This window comes from Capsicum annuum, chromosome 10, assembly GCF_002878395.1.
Source record: "Capsicum annuum cultivar UCD-10X-F1 chromosome 10, UCD10Xv1.1, whole genome shotgun sequence".
Taxonomy (NCBI): Eukaryota; Viridiplantae; Streptophyta; class Magnoliopsida; order Solanales; family Solanaceae; genus Capsicum; species Capsicum annuum.
This window is the reverse complement of record NC_061120.1, coordinates 37,283,476-37,304,571: the sequence shown is the minus strand read 5'-3', so window position 1 is coordinate 37,304,571 and position 21,096 is coordinate 37,283,476.

Genomic DNA, 21,096 nt, shown 5'->3' with positions numbered 1-21,096 from the left:
TGTTGAACCTCAAAGACTAAAGTAGTCACAAGATCAACTAGAGACTAAGCTGGCCCAAATCCTTTTTGGCTACCCCTGAAGATCTTTGATATCCATCTCTTATTCTTTAATTTGATTTTGTGGTGATACTTTGAAAATGCATATTAAAGTCTCATCTGCATCTATCGACAATGTCGCATCATCCTCCAAGAATAAAATAGAGTCAAAGAATATGTTCGACGTTTATATTCTTTGACACTTAAAACCTAGGATCTGATACTAATTTGTCACAACTCAATTCATCAGATCATAATAGTACCTACCATTACCTAATAGTAGGCTAGCCAACCCATAGTCCAAAATGGCTAGTAACAGACTACTCAATATCATAAATAAAAAAATATAGAATAAATGAGGTAAAGATCAATACATAAGAAAATCCCAAAACCTGGTGGTATTAGTACAAGAGCTTCTAATATATTAAGAATACAAAAGTAAAATATACAGGAGAGATACTCTGATACAAATTATCTCCAAATATAACATAAAGACTAGTATAATATATAAGAGAGAGATCAGCAATAGTTCGAATGTCAGGAGCTTACTTTAAGCTTTGATACATGATGCACATATAAACAGCAATAACACGTACTAGATTTGTAGGCTGCAGAAGTGTAGTATAAGTACTACAAAAATGGTACTTAGTAAGAAACTGCCTACTGAGGTCCAAAGATAAAGTAAATATATGCAATATATAAATAGAATTAAAACTACACCTTAGATTCTAGAAATTATATAACAGGTCAATTAGAATAATAAGGGATAACTATCTAGTTTAAGTCCAAGAGTATAACATTACAAGACTAAGAGAGTATCAAGGTAAACTATCTAATTCTATTAACCTTCATTAGACATCAATACTATACCATATATAGTGTTATAGCTTCATATAGCTATATATATATTTATACACACATATAAATATGAGGTTATCTCAAAGAGTAATCTAGATCATAATATCCTTATTCTAAGACCTCATCATAATACTATTAGGATTTCTTACTATCATACTCAAGGTTTCTAATCCAAATGGCTTGACATGAAATGATTGCTCATTATAGTGAAATCATAAGATAAAAAAGACCAAAAACATACCTCAAATATTGATACCAAATTAATGACCAATCTGTCATAAGCTAGCCATAATAATGATCATAACAATGACAATAACAATATTAATAATAGTGTGAATAACTGACTACTCCAGACAACCATATACCTAGCCGAGTTTATGCTTACCCCCAATGCCCCATACTCGGAAGGTTCAATCAAAATATAATAATACAAGGCATATTCTTTATCTATATTTATGTAACCATCCTATATCGGCTAAAAAACATAGGTGCATACTGGTTATAGGTGATGTGCATGCATGAATAAATTCAAGGTACATAATTAATATCACAACTCATCATAACTATTACCATTATGACCATTATTATCATAATCAACCTTCAACCTTGTCGGGTATCAATATATGATAATAGTATCCTCTGACTTTATCGGGTATCCATCTATCATCTGAGTATTCTTCAACCTTGTTGGGTATCAATATATCATCATAGTATCCTCCAGTCTTACCGGGTATTAATATATCATCATAAACATCAATACACATATATTAATAGACATATAATAGGTGCAAAGGCACAAGACTCAGCAAAAAAAGGGTATTAGTATACTCATAATCATAATTATGTTATCATAACAATGTGTATATTTTCAATACTTTCCAACTATTTATTATTAGCTAACAACACTTATTATCACTAAAAAACTAGTTCACTAGTCTTCACATAACCACTAATTATAGGTCTAAACATTATACTTATTCAAGGGATAGAAACTAACCATTGATTATTCAACAACACATAATTGCTTATCATCTAACCATCTTTTATTAACTGGTATCATTCATTAACTAACCATCATTAACTAACTAACCCTTGTTTAACTATTCATTAATCAACCATACTAGTAACTATTCATTATTATTAACTAGTCACCTCTTATTACCAACATCACTTATTATCTAGCCTCGTTAGTATATAACTCCATAACTATTCACCTATTGACATCACAAACTTAGTAATCAATATCAACTAATCTTCACCTATGCTAGACCCAACCTCACCATAAGTCAGGTATCAACCATAGATAGCTAACATATTTTAACTTAGTAAGACGCATTAACTAATACATTTTATTCCTAGCAACCAAATGCTATAGTTTCCTAATACAAAACTAACTACCACATAGCTTAACCTTAATTAAGCAGAATAACCATAAGATCATGTACCAAATCTATGAATGTCATCACTAATATCTAATCAATAAAGTCATAAGCAACATACCAAATCGTCATCTATCCCATACCGAAGAGATGTTCATTTAAAACATGTATATAACTCGATAAACTATAATTGTACCCTTTACATTGATAAACACTTCTATAATACCCAATTGTTACCATAACAGGGCCCTTGGCCCAATAATATATCCAAAATAACCACAACATCATACTCATGTATTTAAGACCATATACATATTTAGAACTCATATCAATAATCATATTTTTAAGTCAATAACATATCTATAGTCATCTCACATATAGGGGGAATATCTCATATAGGAGGAATAATATCAATAAGCACGTAATCATCTCTTATATAAGAGGCATCTCATATCTAGGAGGCATAGTATCGTTAAGCATGTAATCATCTCTAATATATGAGGCATCTCGCATCTAGGAGGCATAATATCAATAAGAATGTAATTATCTCACATATAGGAGCCATCTCACATCTAGGAGGAAAATATCAATAAGCATAAAAATATCTCTCATATAGGGTATCTTATATCAATAGGTCATACATCATAACTATGAGGAATATCACCTCTCTAAGAAATTGTCATATCTAAGAGGAAAATCATCTCTATAGGTCCAACAATCATGTCTAACAGGAAATAGCATATCTATAGGAAAAACATCAAGTCTAAGAGTAAAGTAGAATCTCTATAGGCCACATCAAGTCTAAAAGGAAAGTAGAATCTCTATAGGCCACATAACATATCTAGGACAAATATCATCTCTAAATGCCCAATATCACTTCCATAAGGGGTATCATAGCCATATTTCAAAATAACACAATCTAGGGAACATCAATATAAGTTACCAAGTCATGAAGTAACCTTATAATAAGGTTTACTAGCTTCATCTATGTCTAATATCTACAACTAATCCCATAAGGCTAACACAAGTCTTGGCCTTAGTGGGCCAGACGATCCCACTTCAAAACCTCAATTTCCTTAATTACGTACACCATACCCCAACTAGGCTATGATATCTAGTTCAAATTCTATATATCAAGTAAGCCACATTCAAGCTTAAGATAGGATCTTTAAATAGAAAGAAGGGTACTCAAGTCAACTCTACCCAAGTTATGGTTTCAAGACTACCACACTAGTCCAATAAGGTTAAATTTACAATTTATGCTTCAAATTCTAAAACCATATCCTAGACATAGCATTACATTATAACAAGGCTACAACTAATCTAAAATAAAGAGGGAAGGTAAAAAGGTTGAAAGGGGTATGAACATGCCATCTTACGGGTCCAAAACCCTTATCTAATCTCCGAACATCACAATTAAGGATAAGTTATTTTACTCATATTCAATCCTAACATCCAATTCACATACAGTATACATCATATGTCATCAATGACGAAGAGTAGACAGAAGCCTACCTCAAAGTCAAACCGCAAAACCTCATATCATGCACCATATGCTTATCTTTAATTCACAATCCCCAAAATTCCATCACATTAACAAAACCATAATCTACTCATCAATATGAGTCTAATGACACCTATATTGCACCATTGATTTTCGGGTACAAAAATGACACCAAAGCCCCTAAGTAAGTCCGACATATGGAAAAATAAGTTTTTGAGGCCAACCCACTCTTCAAATACCATTAGGGAGTTATATCCCTTAATAAATGGGTGACAATCAATAATATAAGTTATCTCCCTTAAGAAATGGGTGACAATTAAGTATACTTTGGGCTAAAATTAAGCCCTAAACTAAATTGAGGTTCTGGGTCCAAACTAGGAAATTCAAGCATGAATTCAATGGATTCTTACCATAAATTAAAGATAATCTCAATAGAATATAATAATCAATCTTCTAAGTCACCCACCATGACCAATTAATGATTAGCACACTATATTAGGTATTTTAGGTTTTAAGACAATGGATAATTGGGTAATTCTCAGCCAAAATGATTATTTCAGGGATCTTTCCTAATCCATTAAAAAGGGAAATCAAGAACCCTCATGTGTTGTGATAGCGTCCACGAAATTGCTATGAGGCCACTACAATCGCAAAATTTTTTTTTCACTTTGCAATGGCCGAAACTTTGAATTTGATTCCATATTTTGGCCAAAATATAACGATGCATCAAGAATCTAATTTTTGCAAATGAGATATGTAAAAACCTTAAATTTGAAATTCCAAATGTGTCAGCAAAGTTGGATTTTCAATTAGAGGTCTTTTCACTGAAGTTTTTGCCTGGTGGCTACTTGGAAGTAGTGATGACTTGTAACTAGAGAATTGGTTCTATAAACCAAACAAACTACCCAATGACTAAATCGTCAGCTCTAGCAGTTCATAACTGACTTAGGGCAACTATGGAAAAGCTCAAACAGTGGAAATAAGCATAAATATGGGAAAATAACCTGAAGGGTGATTACATAAGTATCTTTTTCCTTAGATTGATGATTTGTTTGATCAACTTCAGGGTGCTAGGCATTTTTCCAAGATTGATTTTAGATCTAGTTATCATCATCTAAAGATTAGAGAAGTGGATATCCCTAAGACTACCTTCCAACTATGGTATGGTCATTATGAGTTCTTAATAATAACTTTAGGTTTGACTAATTCCCCATTGATATTTATGGACTTGATGAATATGATCTTTCATCAGTTTTTAAATTTTTTTAAGTATTATGTTTATAGATTATATTCTGGTGTATTCTAAGAATGATGTGGATTATGTCGATCATCTTTGTATTATGTTGTAAACCTTGAAAGATTAGCAATTGTGTGCGAAGTTTATGAAGGGTAAATTTTTCGTGAAAGCTATTACTTTGTTGGGTTAGTAAAGGTATTATGGTGGAACCTCAGAAAGTTACAGTGGTTAAGAAGTGGCCTAGCACCACAACTTCAACTGATATCCAAAGCTTTTTGGATTTTTCAGTTACTATAGGAGATTTATGGAGATTATCTCAACTATAGCTTCCCCATTCACTAAGTTGACCCAAAAAAAGGTGAATTTTTATTCTCTGATGTTTGTTTAGGTAGTTTTGAGAAGATGAAAGATAAGTTGACTTCATCTCTAATTCTGGCTCTTCCTGAAGGGACTAATGGTTTTATTGTCTATTGTGATGCATCCCATGTAGGACTTGGTTGTGTATTGATTCTACATGGTCGGGTGGTGGTCATTTCTTTGAAGCAGTTGAAAGTTCATAAAAAGAATTACCTAACTCATAACTTGGAGTTGTTGGTTGTGGTGTTTGCATTAAAGATCTGGAGTCACTATTTTTATAGAGTCTATGAAGATATATTTTCTAATCATAAGAGCCTTCAATATGTGTTCACCCAAAAGGAGCAGAATCTCTGACACAAAAGGTGGCTTGAGTTGCTAAAAAATTACCATATGAGTCTCCACTATCAACCACGTAAATCTGATATGGTTGTTGATGCTCTTATCATATTATCCATGGGAAGGATAGCTCATGTGGATAAGGATAAGTGGGAGTTTGTAATAGATATTCACAATTTGGATAACCTTAGATTTCATCTTTTGGACTCTAAGGATAGTGGTGTGTTCATGAAAGAGGTGGCAAAGTCCTTCGTTGTTGTTGAGATAAAGAAGAAGAAGGTACTGGATCTTATCTTGATAAATATTAAGAAGGATGGAGGACAACTAAAGGTTGTATATTTTGAGATTGATGGAAATGATATCTTGAGGTACCAAGGCTGATTATGTGTTCTTGATATAGATGGGTTGAGACAGAGAATATTGGTTGAGACTCAAGAGTCACATTATTTCATTCATCCCATTTAGATAAATATGTATCATGATATTAAGAAAATTTACTGGTGGAACAATATGAAGTGAGATGTGGCTAGTTTTATGGCTAAATACTTGGTGTGTCAACAAGTGAAGGTTAAGCACCTAAGGCTCAATTGGTTGACTCAAGAGATTGAGTTTTCTATGTGAAAGTGGGAAGTGATTAATATGGATTTCATTATCGGTCTTACTCGGTTACAAAATCATTTTTATTTGATTTGGGTCATTATGGATAGGATGACTAAGTCTTCTCACTTCTTGCTAGTGAGGACTAGTTATTCAGTACTGTATTATGCAAAGTTATTTCTCCAAGAGATTGTGAAGTTGGATAGGGCACCTATTTCTATCATGTCATATTGTGGTACTCAATTTTCATCATATTTTTGGCACTCATTTCATAGAGGTTTGGAAACTAAAGTGGAACTTAGTACTGCCTTCCACCCGTTGTCGAATAGGAAAGCGAATATGACTATTTAGACACTGGAAGACATTCTTTGGGCTTATGTGATTGACTATGGTGGTTGTTCGGTTGAGCATTTTCCTCTAATAGAGTTTACATGTAATAATAGCTACTACTCTAGTATTGGAATGGCTCCATTGGAGGCATTGTATGGTAGGAGATGTAGATCTCCTATTGGGTGGTTTGAGGTTAGAGAGGTAAAGATGTTTGGTCCAAATTTTGTTTACCAAGCAATAGAGAAGGTGAATATGATTCAGGATAGAGTCAAAGCTGCCCAAAGTCACAAAAAGTCTTATGTGGATATGAGGCACTGGGAGCTAGAGTTTGAAGTGGGTAATTAGGTATTTTTGAAGTTGTCTCCTATGAAGGGATTAATACGATTTGGAGAAAGGTAAAGCTCAGTCCCTAGTATATCAGCCTGTATTTGGTTTTGAAGAGTGTTGGTAAGGTTGCTCATGAGTTGGAGTTGCATCCTTTTTGGGGCTCTATTCATTTGGTATTTCATGTTTCAATGTTGAGAAAGTTTGTGGGTTATTCTTTGATGGTTATTCCTTTAGGAGAGATGGGTATTTCAAACTTCTTATCATATGATTAAGTCCCGATCGAGATCTTGGACCGTCAAATTTGGTCAGTTGCAAATGAAGGAAATAGCTTTGATACAGATCCTATAGAGAAACCACAAGGTTGAAGAGGTTACTTGGGAAGGTTAAGAGGACATGAAGTCCAAGTATCCATTCTTGTTTCCCTCTCTGGACAATCGTGAATAAGGCATGTGTTATTCTTAATATCTTTGTTTTCTAACTTTGCTAAAGAAAAGAATAATTTCATTGACATCTTTTATTTTCTTAGTTTGTTAATTATTAAAGTATGGGAACATAGAGTTAAATTATGTTAGCAATTTCCTTGTCCTATTATTCGAGGACGAATTATCTAAGTGGGGGAGAATTGAAACACCCCAGATTTTGGACCTTGAAAATTTCTTGAGCTGTAAGTTCACTTCCTTGGTTAAGACTGGACCCCTGGAGTTGTAGGGTGTCTTGACGACTCATTGGGAAGAGTCATGACAAAACTAATAAGTTTGTCACTTTGTTCTACTCTGAGTATGAATGTCTCACTGTAAGCCATGAGGATATGTTATGAGTCATAATTTTAAATTGTAGGATGTCTGGTGTTCAATTTATTTGGGTTCTGAGTTACTCATGACTATACCTTACGAGTTATAAGATCTTACTATGAGTGGTTTAGTAGAGTCGTAAGGTGGCAGTGTGTAGGGGTCCTAGTCACTGTCTTGGTTATGACTCGTGGTGATGAGTCATATGTTAAGGTTACAATTAAAGGGGTCAATACCTGGTCAAAGGAGGTACTTTTTAAGTTTTTAAGTTGAGGGAACTCAACGGACATTTTCCACTTTAACCCCTTGGACCCCACAACTTAAAGCCTTCCTTAGGACTTCATTATGATATTATTCCCAAAACATAATCTGAAATTCTCTCTCAAACTTTCTGTTCAAGTTAAGGCTAGGATTTTAAGAGGTTGATCCATTAAGGCTCTCAAGGGTGATTTCTCTTCGTACATCTTACTATTTCAGTCATGTTACTCTTCTCTCAATGTTAATTTTGTAAAAGCATATGATTTAAAGTATTGTTCATGAAATTATTTTGATGGTTTTGAAACATGGGTTGGTGGTTTTGATTGTTATCAATTGAACATTCTTTCTCATGGTTTATATATATAATTTTCATGCTTTTATTATGGTTTTGAACTTGTGGGTGCTTGGGTATGGTAAGTGAACTAGGAAATTATGGCTTTCCCAAACTTGTGACTTTTGAAGTGGTTACGACCCCAACCCATTATAAAATTTTGGTTTTAATTATGAAAACAATAGGAATTTGTAAAATTGAACTAGTTTTAAACTATTGCATGATATAAGAAGTATTTGAAAAACAGTGGTATGATTTAATGAAAAAAAAGAGTCAGTATTCCCAATGTGCATTAATAAACTAAGAGAGTTGTTCTTTCCAAATTATTGGAAATTGTTTTTGTATGATGTGTTACCTTGCAAGTGTAGTTGGTATGACGATACCAACAATTTATGTCAAAAAAGTGTATTGTGTTCATTTAATGGGAATGTGTGACAATTGTTTTAATTAGGATCTAATAAGGATTGTGTTGCAAAGTAGTAAAAGTAGAGGTCCTAGTGACCGATACCGGAAACAACATTTTTCGATGTAGGGGTCAAAGTGACCAGGGAGATTCGAGTCCACCTTATTATTATTTCATTATTAAGGAGGTTCGAGTCCTTTGTAAATCATTATGCAATAGGGTTCTTAAGTCACCTTGGTATATGTTGGAGTGTTTGAATTCCCTGTGTGCATATATATGAGATTATTCTCCGATTTGTATGGTTACCTACACTAGAGCATGACCAGAGGGTGAGAGATGGAGCACATATATCCCATGGGTGCTATTATATGACGGTTGAGATACACAATCCAAGCTAAATTTTTGAAAAGCATGTTAATCCTTTTCCCTATCTCGGTATGTGATTTATATATATATATATATATGCAATTGTATTTGATTATATGCATTAGATTTTGAATGATTTTAAACCATAGATTATATGATTATGTTATCCTTATCCCTGATTTTCATGCTACCATTCACCCTACTAATCGTCTTCGAACACTCTATCCCTATGTAATGTAGGAATTGGTCATATTTCTACTCTTCTTACTTAGTGACTTGGATTCGGGGAGAACTTTTGAGTTAGTCTGAAGTGGTGATCTTCCTTAGTTCGGAGGACTCCATTTCATGCCATGGATTTCCTTATGATTTTACTATACCTTTGGTCTTGGTTTTGGCTATGATTGAGGGCATATCCCGACTGGATATTCTTTGGCTTTGATTAGAGTCTTTATCGGACTACTATAGGCATGGGTCATTGGTATTGGTATTGGTATTGGAATTGATACTGGTATTGGTTATGGATGGTTGGTTTTGGTTATAGACTTATCCTAATGTTTTTAAATTGATAAATTTTTATCTTGTTATATGCTCGAAATTTAGTCGACCTCGAGGTGTGGTATGTTTTATATGGTTAGGTGTAAGGGGTGATCTCTGGTCCACATAGGACATGAGATGCCCATCGCGGCCAAGCCATTGTTCGGGTGATGACATGATCTTAGATTGACTGTCCGAAAGCTTAGGCTTTGAAAATAAGGGCAAACTTATAGTATTTGATGCATATTGATTGAAACTTTTTGTATGAGTGTGAGAGTCTCTTGACCGTCCCTACATTGACATGAATAATTTTATACGAGTGATTCAAACTTTTTTGTTGTGAGGGCACATGGGTTTTATTGCTAGATGCTTACTTGTTTGGGTAGTGTAACTTATAAATATCCATGGTTGTTTGTGTAATGCCATAGCTTAATTCCCACATGTCACGTTATTGTGCTTCATGTATACACACAGTTGGTCTTAATGTATTGAACTTGGAGAGGGTAATATGTTTTGAGCTAAAATTGATAATTGACCTCCATAGATATCTTAGGTTTCTCTTAATTAAGCATAATCGTATCTTTTATTGTGTTTTTGTAGCCTGAGGACATGCAACGTTCAAAGTTGAGGGTCTTGGTGTGCTATGGATTCATAGAACTTACAATGTTAAAACATAGAGAATATACATGAACCTAAGGATATTTTTTTGGACTTGATATGTTTTTGGAGTAATTTTGCAGGAAACTAGGTTTTGGATGCTAAACAGAAGAAAAACATGAAAAGTTGAAGTTTTGGGCTACTTACTGAGGAACTTATTTGGAGTAGGTGCCATTTACTGAAGTAGATTACTAAGTAAGTTCCTAAGTAGGTGTCAGAACTAGAAGTCTAGAGGCTTAGGAGCAGAAAAAGAAAGACCTTGACACTTACTAAGAGCACCTACGACTTGTAGGTTCCACCTACGGTCCATAGGTGTTAGAGTAGGTTGCAGAACTATGAAGTCCAAAGAGTTTTTAGCTGTCACGACCAAAGCCTATCCCTTAGTCCCAACCGGATGCTTAAGGCCACAAGTGACTCCAAGCTATCCCATGATCTAGTACCTGCTATGAGCACTTAATAATATAATAATGGAGCAACATGTGCAGAAGATAATCTGATAAAATACTGGTACAATGTTATACTGAAATATAATTCAGCATGTCTGAAACAATTAAATAGACTAAAAAACTAACTGACTTTCTATCTACCTGGAAACCTCTAAAAAACACAAGTAGTTGATGGGAAAAAACCCAAACTAACTCCTACTAGCTGAACATAATGAGATGCTAAAATAACGGTAATAACTTGCCATGTCCTCGATGGATGAGGACTCACCACTACTGTTTCTGTGTAATGCTGAACTTTCTAAGGATGGTTGAGGAACTAAGAGTCTGAACCTATGTTATAAGACAACATAGCGTAAGAGTAAAGTATATGATTAGTACTTTGAATGTACTGGTACGTGAGGTAAGGACTAATTGAAATACATATGGTAACTGAACATGGATGCATGAACATGTAAAACTGAGAATGCTAGACCAAGTAAGGTATGAACTGAATTTAATCTGTAAAAATGACTGACTGAATAACTAAAAATCTGATTGCTTGGTCAAGCAAACTGAAATTGATATAGACTGAGTACTGACTGAAACTATGGGAGCTATATGTAACCGGCATGCGTAAATCTGACATAATCGGGGTCCAACTAGTAACCCAGGTTGTAAGGGTGTCAATACCTTTCCACAGGTACTAACACTAGCTGTGTGGATCCACTAAACTGGTGTCCTGGAGGACTAGGGAGTCACCCTCTAATAGCAGGTACCTCTAACATAATGTCAACCCTCAACTGGCACAAAGACCTCTCAAACCTATGTGGGCTATGTAGTTCTGGAACTCGGGGATTTCTACTAAATTACACCCTCTACTGGTAGTGAGCCCCCATCCCTGGGTTTCTTCGGTGCTCAATGCTATTCCCAACTAAACTGACACTATTTTTTACTAAGATCAACTGAACATCTCAACTGATAGTACTCAACATGATCATAACAAACTGAGTATGAAAATAAAATCATGAATGGACTAACTCATTACTTAAAAAGTATGAAACATGAGTAAACACATAAGTATCGGGTGTTCATAACCCTCCAACACTAAATTATTGCTAAATTATGATAATAACTCTTAAAACAGTGATATAAAATTATGTTTCAGAGACCCAAAATATAGGACATTTCAATACATGAGTAAGATACATGAATTTAAGCATGAGGTGTGTTAAACGTAGGAGATTAACAATTTATCATGGTTTGGTTCATAACTTGGTGATTTGACATGGGGTCAATTGAATATAACATGAGCAATTGAAATTCAAAGCATGAAGTAATCTAATATGCATATAAACACATGTTAACATGGCTTGAATTCAAATTACCAAAAAAAGCAAGGATTAAGCTCATATTTAACATGGATAATTTCATTAAAGAGGGAAAACTTCATACTTTAATTAGAAAGAGGAATTTGGGGAATCAATGGGTGGAAGGAACCCATTGATGAATACCCCACATAACTAAATGTCGAAGCCTAAGATAAATTTTTTGGTATTGAACTTGAACTTGATGAACCCTAGTTGATTTTGGGGAGAAAGAAATCTCCCCTTTTGCTCTATGATGGATGATTTATGAGTTATAATATATTAGGGTATAATTTATTCTTGATAACTATTGTTTAGAGGGTGAGAAAACGTAGTTTAAGGGTTGAAAGTGTGGGAAAAGACCAAAAACCCCCCTTAGGAATCATCTGGAAAACATCTTGATGCCATCCCAACAAGTTTGGCCATAACTCGTAAGGTCTGGCTACGAGTCATGGCTTGTGTTTTCATGAGGAACCTAGATTTATACCCCTATTGTTGTAATAACGACTCCTACTAACAACTTATAGGGTCTGTTTACGAGTCATCATCAGGAGTCGTAAACACTTGCAACTTTTACAAAATTTAAGTAACTTAGCCATAACATTTCAGCCCGATATTGAATTAAGGAAAACTTGGCATAGTTGGAAAGACAATTAAATTATCTATTAGATGATGGGGCTTGAGATTATAAATTCATAATATACCCCAAGTTATGCTCATTTAAATCTAACCATAGTTATATTCTTCACAAGATTTTAATTGCTATGTGATGTTTCTACTTGTCTATAAGTTAGGAGATATTTGGGGTCTTAATATATGTCTAGGTTACTTGTAAAAATATGAAACATGAGGCTTGATGCCTGAATTCCTTATTGGTCAAGCTATGAGTCTTCATAACGACTCGTAATGTCCGGATATGAGTCGCATGCTGGACTTGTAACCACTGGGTTGAATTGTTTTTGGATTACATACTATTGTGACTACGAATCCCTCTGTATGACTCATAGCCATTGATTATGGGTCGTAGAGAGAAGATGTAGTTACTTGGCTTTAACTGAGGGATCAAATGAAGAGAGTATGACTCACACGTGATGACTCATGTCAAGTTATTATGACTTGATACCTTGAGTCATAGCCATAAGAGTGAATCATGACATTAAGGGAAATCTTCAATAATATCTTGCTATTGCGTAAGATTCAGACGAGGCTTGAAGCATTGGAAAAGTTAACTTTGTGGCCTATCTTTAAGGGGTCTAGAGCATGAAAAATTTAGGTTATTACAATATATTTCCCTTGGGATTATTCCTCCTTGTATGAAACTATTTGAGCTGAGGTACTAGAAAAGCTGAGATCGTGCACTAAATACCCAAGATGTGAATTGTTATTAAATAATTGAATCTGAAACATGATGCATGGAATGAACTGAATTCATGAATGCATGCTATGAGATGAGGATAATTATATAGCTGAGATAGAAAACATGAAAATATATTAAGGGAAACCATTACCTCATACTGAACTGGAATTTATAGAGAAAAGATGGGATACTTGGCTCGCATATCTATTTCTTCTTCCCAAGTAGCTCCCTCAATGGATTGATTTCTCCATAGAACCTTAACAAATGAGACTTCTTTATTCCTCAAACTATGAATCTAATGGTGAAGGATCTCAACTAGGATTTTTTCGTAGGAGACATTGTCTTTCACATCTACAATCTATAAGGGCGCAAATGAAGATGGGTCACCAAAACATTTCTTTAAAAATGACACAAGAAACATCGGATGCACTGATACAAAATTTGTAGGAAATTGTTAACTCATAAGCTACCTTCCCAAAATATCTTAAAATTCTTTATAGGATAATAAAGTGAGGACAGATTTTCCCCTTCTTACTAAATCTCTCCACTTCTTTCTTAGGCAAAAATTTTCAAATAAAGCAAGTCACCAACCTTAAACTGAAGATCTCTTCTCCTCACATCAGTATAAGATTTCTTATGACTTCGTGTTGTCTTCAGCCTCTCTCTAATTAATTGAACTTTCTCCATCACCTCAAACACTAAATTTGTCCCTATAAAAGTAGCCTGACCTACGTCAAACCAACCAATAAGAGATCTAAATCTTCTCCCATATAGAGCCTCAAATGGTGCTATATAAATACTAGAGTGGTAGTTATTATTATTCGCAAACTCTATCAAAGTTAAGTGGTCACCCCAACTACCTTTAAATTCAATAGCACCGGCCCTCAACATGTCCTCTAAATTCTAAATGGTCTATGCTACCTGACCATCTGTCTGAGGATGAAAAGCTATACTAAGATATACTTGAGTACCAATTCCCTTCTAAATGTCCTTCCAAAAGTGAGAGGTAAATAGAGTACCTCTATCTGAAATGATGGTCAATGGTACCCCATGCAACTTTACCAACTCCATAAGATAGAGTATAGTATAATCCTTAGCTAAAAATAAAGTATGAACTAGCAAGAAAAGATTTGACTTAGTCATTCTATCTACAATGACTCATATAGAATTATGCTGACAATGCGTATGAGGCAACCCTATTAGAGAATCCATCTTCACCACCTCTCATTTCCAAGTAGGGATGCTAAACTCCAAAAGTGTACCACTAAGCCTTTGGTGCTCGACCTTAACCTACTGATAATTTAAACACTTAGCCACAAACTCTGCAATATCCTTATTCATACTACTCCACTAATATACCTCCCACAAATCATGGTACATCACAGTGGCCCCTACGTGAATAAAATACCATGAACTATACACTTTAGTAAGTACTCATTATCTCATACCATCAACACATAGTCTTCCTTGAGAACAAAGCACACCATATCCCCTTTTGGAGAAAATCTCCACCTTCTAATATCTAACTACCTTATTCAACTTGACCAAACTAGGATCCCTATCTTTCTTTTCTTTTACTTCATCAACCAATGAATATTTCAAACCATTAAAAACCTATATAATACCTTCATCCAAATCAAACAACAAAACTCCTAACCTAGAAAGCTGGTGAACCTCACAGAATAACTACTTATCATCCTTAACATGAGAAACACTACCCATAGATAATCTACTTAGGGCATCCGTCACTTTATTGGCCTTGCCTGGATGTACAACACACTCATATCATAGTATTTAAACAATTCAATCCACCTTCTCTAATGAATATTTAGGTATTTCTATGTGAACACATATAGTAAAATCTTGTTATCTATGAACACATTTAGATGAAAATCATAAAAGAAATCCCTCCAAATTTGTAGGGAAAAGACAACAACTACCAACTCAAGATCATGGGTTGGATAGTTCTTTCATAGGGTTTAGGATGTCTAGAGGCATAGGTTATAGCCTTACCTCTCTATATCAATACATAACCAAGACCAACTATAGAAGCATCCAGAATGCACTGTGAACCCATCTATGCCATCTAGTAAAGTTAAGATTGGAGCAAAAGTGAGTGGAGCCTTCAACTCCTAAAAAATCTTCTTGCAAGAATATGACCAGTTAAATTTGACTTTCTTTTGGGTTATTCTAGAAATGGGTCTCCTACTAATCATGTCTGAAACCATACATTTTTTATCTCATCAAACTTTGACAACTTTCCTTAGTGTGCCCATCGTTTTCACAATTGTGCATAAGAGTTTGTGCCCTTTATTTCTAACATTATTGAAAGTCTTCCCTTAAGATATAGCAAGTTGTAATTATCCTTGATATCCCAGGACTTTGCCATTATTAACGAACTGGCTATTCGAATTAGAAAGAATCTGAAAAAGCAGTCCATTTAAGGGACTTGTTGAGCTATTCTCTCAAATGGACCAGGTCCCTTTCAAACTCTTCATTATTAAGAAGTGAAGAAATAAGGTGTTTTTGAGAATAATAACTCTTCATTATTATTTCCTTTTTCACCTTTATTCCTGAGGCATTCCTGGTAATTTATCTTGTGCATTATACAGTCTTAAATGAAATGCTCAGGACTTTCACATTTGTGACACACCTTAATGTTGCTTCCCTTTTTACTATTGCTTCCTTTTATTTGGAATAGACAACTCTTCCTCATGTCTTTGATAATATTTTTTGCCAAATAGGCAACATAAGTGTCCTCTTCTACTGAATCATGTTTTGAAGCCTTCAATTATAGGGATTTTCCCTTCTTATTTCATTCTTCTCGGCTCTTTCTACTTCTTGAGCTCATGGGCTTTTAGATTTCTAATCAGTTCATCCTTAGTGAGGGTATTTAGGTTTCGTACTTTAGTTATGAAATCCACTTTAATTTCCAGGACTTAGGAAGAACACCAAGAATCTTCCTTACTTTCTTATATAATGAAATCACTTTTCCAATGAAATAAAGCTTATTTGTGATAGAAGTGAATCTTTTATGCATTTCTTGGATGGTTTATCCTTATTTAATGGTGAAGGCTTCATCCCATTACAAGCAATAGCATGACCCATCCCATCATAAAATAGTATATAATCTTAGTTGTTTTGAAGAAAGGCAGTGAACAAGTCTCAGGAGTTTTTCTAGAGATTGAGTATCACAAACCATAATATCATAAAATTACTCTTGGATAACACCGTTCTTACTAACTCTTTAAACTTAATATTTAGAAGTGTAAACCTTTGAGCACAAGAAACAAATTATGACATCATACCACGACCTTTCCTAATCTCCATAGGTTCCCAATAAGTTTTCTAAGGGTATTAGAATAAGCACTCTGTATAGGACGTGGGCTTATATAAAAACCTATAGGATGAGTTTTGGTTAGCACTTTAATTTATATAAATAAAAATGGCCCGAGCTGGCTCGCCAAATCATCTTGTCATAAATCCTCTTATTACTCAAAGACCTGACGTACAAACAAACCCTAGTTCAAATAATATTTCAAAAATACTCCTAATTAATTTTTAATACCCTAGATTTTGAACCTCAGATGCTACACGGTGCTTATAACCCCGAAAGACCACAAGCCAACCTATGACTGATATCTGTAACTACGCACTGAATAATATACTCCAAAATTATGGAAAACTTGCAGAAAATTTCCATAAGGTTCAATACTTAAATAAAACTAAATAAATTATAATAATACCAAAACTAAAACAATTGTCTGAAAATACTCTAGTCTGAAAAAGCATCTAAACTATCTGAATAAGGAGTTGATGGGACAATCCCCCAAGTAACTCTATTTTCTAAAATGCTAAATCTAATAAAATAATAAAGTAAGAAACATCCTCGAATTATAATGACTCACTATTAAGTCTACTGCTGCGGGCTGAATCTAATATGCTAAGGGTGCTCTGGACCCCATGGTTCTAAACCTATTATATAAGACACTATAGCGCAAGAGAAAAGTATGCGTCAGTACGTGAGAATTTACTTGTATGCTAGATGAGGTAAGGTTGAATGCAAGTGTTTACATACATGAACAATAGTGACTAAATATCATGAGACTACTAAATGAGGATACATGCTTGAGTGCATAAACTATAACTGAAATCATAGTAACACTGAATAGTGAATCCTAATAACTGGATTTTTTATGTGTATGTTTACTAATACTGGTATCTGATTGACTGAAGCTAAGATCAGTCCTATCTAGCTGGTGATCTCTGAATATATTTATAATGAAAATGATTGACTTAATCTGAGATCAATCATATCTATCGGGTGATCTCTGGATCTATGGATTGCATCCCTTGGGAATGTCGTGTCCTATAAGGATTGTCGCCTGGTGGAAAATAGAATATCGAGTTCTACTTCTATCTTCAATATTAGTCAGGGTCATCTCAATGTTCTTACTATCTCTCGAGAGTCTAAGATATCTATTGATACCGATAGTGGCATGTTGGTCACTCCTTTCTTGGTGGTGTGTATGGTTCACTTGGTCTAGAGTCCCCTCTCTTTTGTGATCCTATTGGTGATGGTGTATTCTGGTGGTGGTCCTAAGGTTATTTCAGACTTTCTTTTCTTCTTTTGTTTCTACCGCAATAGGTGACTCTACAATTCCCAAAAGAGTCTATAGGGGTGTGTGGTACCTGTTGGTATTATAAAGAGGGTCATGGTGGATTTTTTTGACTTGATTATGGAATAGAAGGGCAGTATCATTCCCTACCCCTGGACATGAATTATTTTAATTCTTAAGTCAAGGATTGTTTGGACAATTACTACTCCTAAACCCTTATGCCCTCACATTATATAACCTTGGTAGTCTTGCACAACACTTGTTAAAGGATTAAAACACTTGAAATACTCTCTCAAACACACTCTTGAAAGATTGGAGGCTAGGGTTTCTCAAGTGTTCAATCTTTATGTATAAGGCATTTACTCCTTCCCTCATTGTTATTCAAATTAAAGGCATGTGTATTGTATTTTAAACGTTGGTTTATGGATCATGAATGGTGTATTTTGAAATATTATTGAGGATCTTAAAGCATATGGTTTGGGGTTGGTTTAAACCATGTTTTTGCATGTTTTTGGTAATTGTTTGCATATGTGGTTGGTTTTTTACCATGGTTTAACTAATGGGTCTTGAGTAACCCTAATTATGGTGGTTTATGCATTGGTTTTGGTATTGGTAAAGGTATTCCCTCTACATGTTCGATAAAATGCTTCAAGGATGTTTTTACTCTATTGTTGAACTTTAATTGGAACTCTTGCATCGTTTGATTTGGTAATGGAACTCTAAATGGTTTTGGATGGTTTTACATGGTTTAAATGATATAAATGTTTTAAATGTTTTTCATGGTCTAAAATGGTTTGGAATGGCTTAAAAGGTAAAGGTTTTGGAGGTCTTGATGGGTCTATTTAGAAAAACTTATGGGATACATGGAAATCCCTCAAGTGAATGTATTAATGGAATTAGTTTAAATAGTTTGGAAAGGTAAATGACTAAATGGTTATGCTTGTGGGGTATGGATTCTCCTAAGTGGATTTAATATGGTAATTAGAAGGATACCTAAGATCCCCTATACTTATATATGGTTGGCTGTGGATAGAACTTACAAATATGGTTGGTATGACGATATCACCACTAAATGTCCTTGGTTAATAAATGGTAAATGAATTGTTTGGAAATAATTTTTAATTAGGCATTAAAGGGGAAGGTGTAGCTAAGCTGTGTAAGGTAGAGCTCTCGGGGAGGACCAAAACTAGAAACTCATATTACGGGTATGAGGTTGGTCTTGGTGGATCATGTGCATGGTATCACACATCATATTGGGGGATGTACTAGTCATACCTACAAGATACTTCCCTAGTAATATGGCTACACACACTGGGCCCTTTCTGCAGGGGGAGATGAACCATATTACCATTGGTCACTTTAGGGCGGCAAAGCTACACAGCCTAGGTAATGTTTAAATGCATGTTAAACCTGGTTCCCTTTCCCGACACTTATATATATGAATGGTTGTATGCAATATGGATGGTTTTACTTGGTTTTTCACTAGTTGGAATTATATTATCCTTGTCATGAGTGCATGCTAGTGTTCACCTACTAATACGTCTACTGGTGGTTGTATACCCACACTATGTAGTAACCATCCATTCTATTCCTCTTGCATAGTGATCGGATTTGGGATCAGCCATTGGATTGAAGTGGTGAGGTTCCATAGTTTCGTAAGGCATCTATTTCATATCATGGTTTAATTTATGTATTTTTTTGGTAGACTTTGTTTATGGCTATGTCGAGGGCATGTGCTAACTGGGTACTCTTTTTTTAGTCTAAAGGCTTTGTATAGACAACTGTGGACTTGGGTATGGTATGGATTGGTTATGTCATATATATAAAGACATACGTCAGATTACTATTATAATTGGTTTTGGTTTATGGTTTCGGTATTAGTTTGGTCGGTCAATAGGTGGATAGACTTGGTTGGTTTGGTATCGATTATAGACTTATCTTAGAGTCACCACATGGATAAATATGCTATCTTTTATATGTTCAGAATCAAACCGACTCAAGGCATGCATTTGGTGGTTGAGTTGGCTAATGGGGGAGGTTCTGATCTTGGTTGGGAATGGGATTACCCATTACGTCTAGGCCCTGGTTTGGGTCGTGAGAATAGGTAAGTGCCAGTTCTTCAAATTCTTGCAACCAATCTTCTACACTTCAACTTATGGTACATGCTTTGGTCACATACACCCGAGAAAAGCCACAAATGCTTAAAAATGCTCAAGTAACCAAAAACTCCATGTTTTTATATTTTTCTTGAACTTAGCATCCTAAAACTAGTTTCCTGAAAAACATACCCAAAACATATTATATCTAACAAAACAAGCTAAGAAACTTGCATATTTTCATTGTTCTAAGCATTAAAAATGCTATATTTCTATAACACATCAACACCCTAAACTTAGAACGTTTGTATGTCCTCAGGCGACACACAATAAAATAAAACACAAAATGACGCTTAACTCGAAGAATCTAAGCTATCCAGGGTAGTGAATCAACACTTTAAGTTTAAAACACAATACCCTCTCCTCGTTCAACATTTCTAAACCAACTGCGTATACACATGAAGCATAAAAATTTGAAAAAATTCGATCAAGGTATGGACTTACATTAGCAATAGCCAACTATGCATATATGTACAAGTTACAATACCCTAAAAAGGTAAGCAGTTGGCAATATGACTCTTGTGCCCTCACAATAAAGAAGTACTACTCACTCATATGAAATAATGCATGTCAATACTGGGATAGTCAAGAGACACTCACACTCAAATGAGAAGTTCCAATCAATGCATGTCAAACACCATATACTTGCCTTTATTTTCTTTATTTTAACTTTTAGACAGTCAAGTTATGATCATTATAGGAATATCTTTGCTTGTAATGTAGGCTTGGGGCTGGTATGATACATATGAACATTTAAAGTGACGAAGACTCTTTGGCACTGCACTAACTTTGGGATCTCACTTATTGACCATTTTTTCACTTTATTTTGCCCGTATTTCTCTCATTTAATTTTAAAGAACATTCAGGTTGGGTGTGGT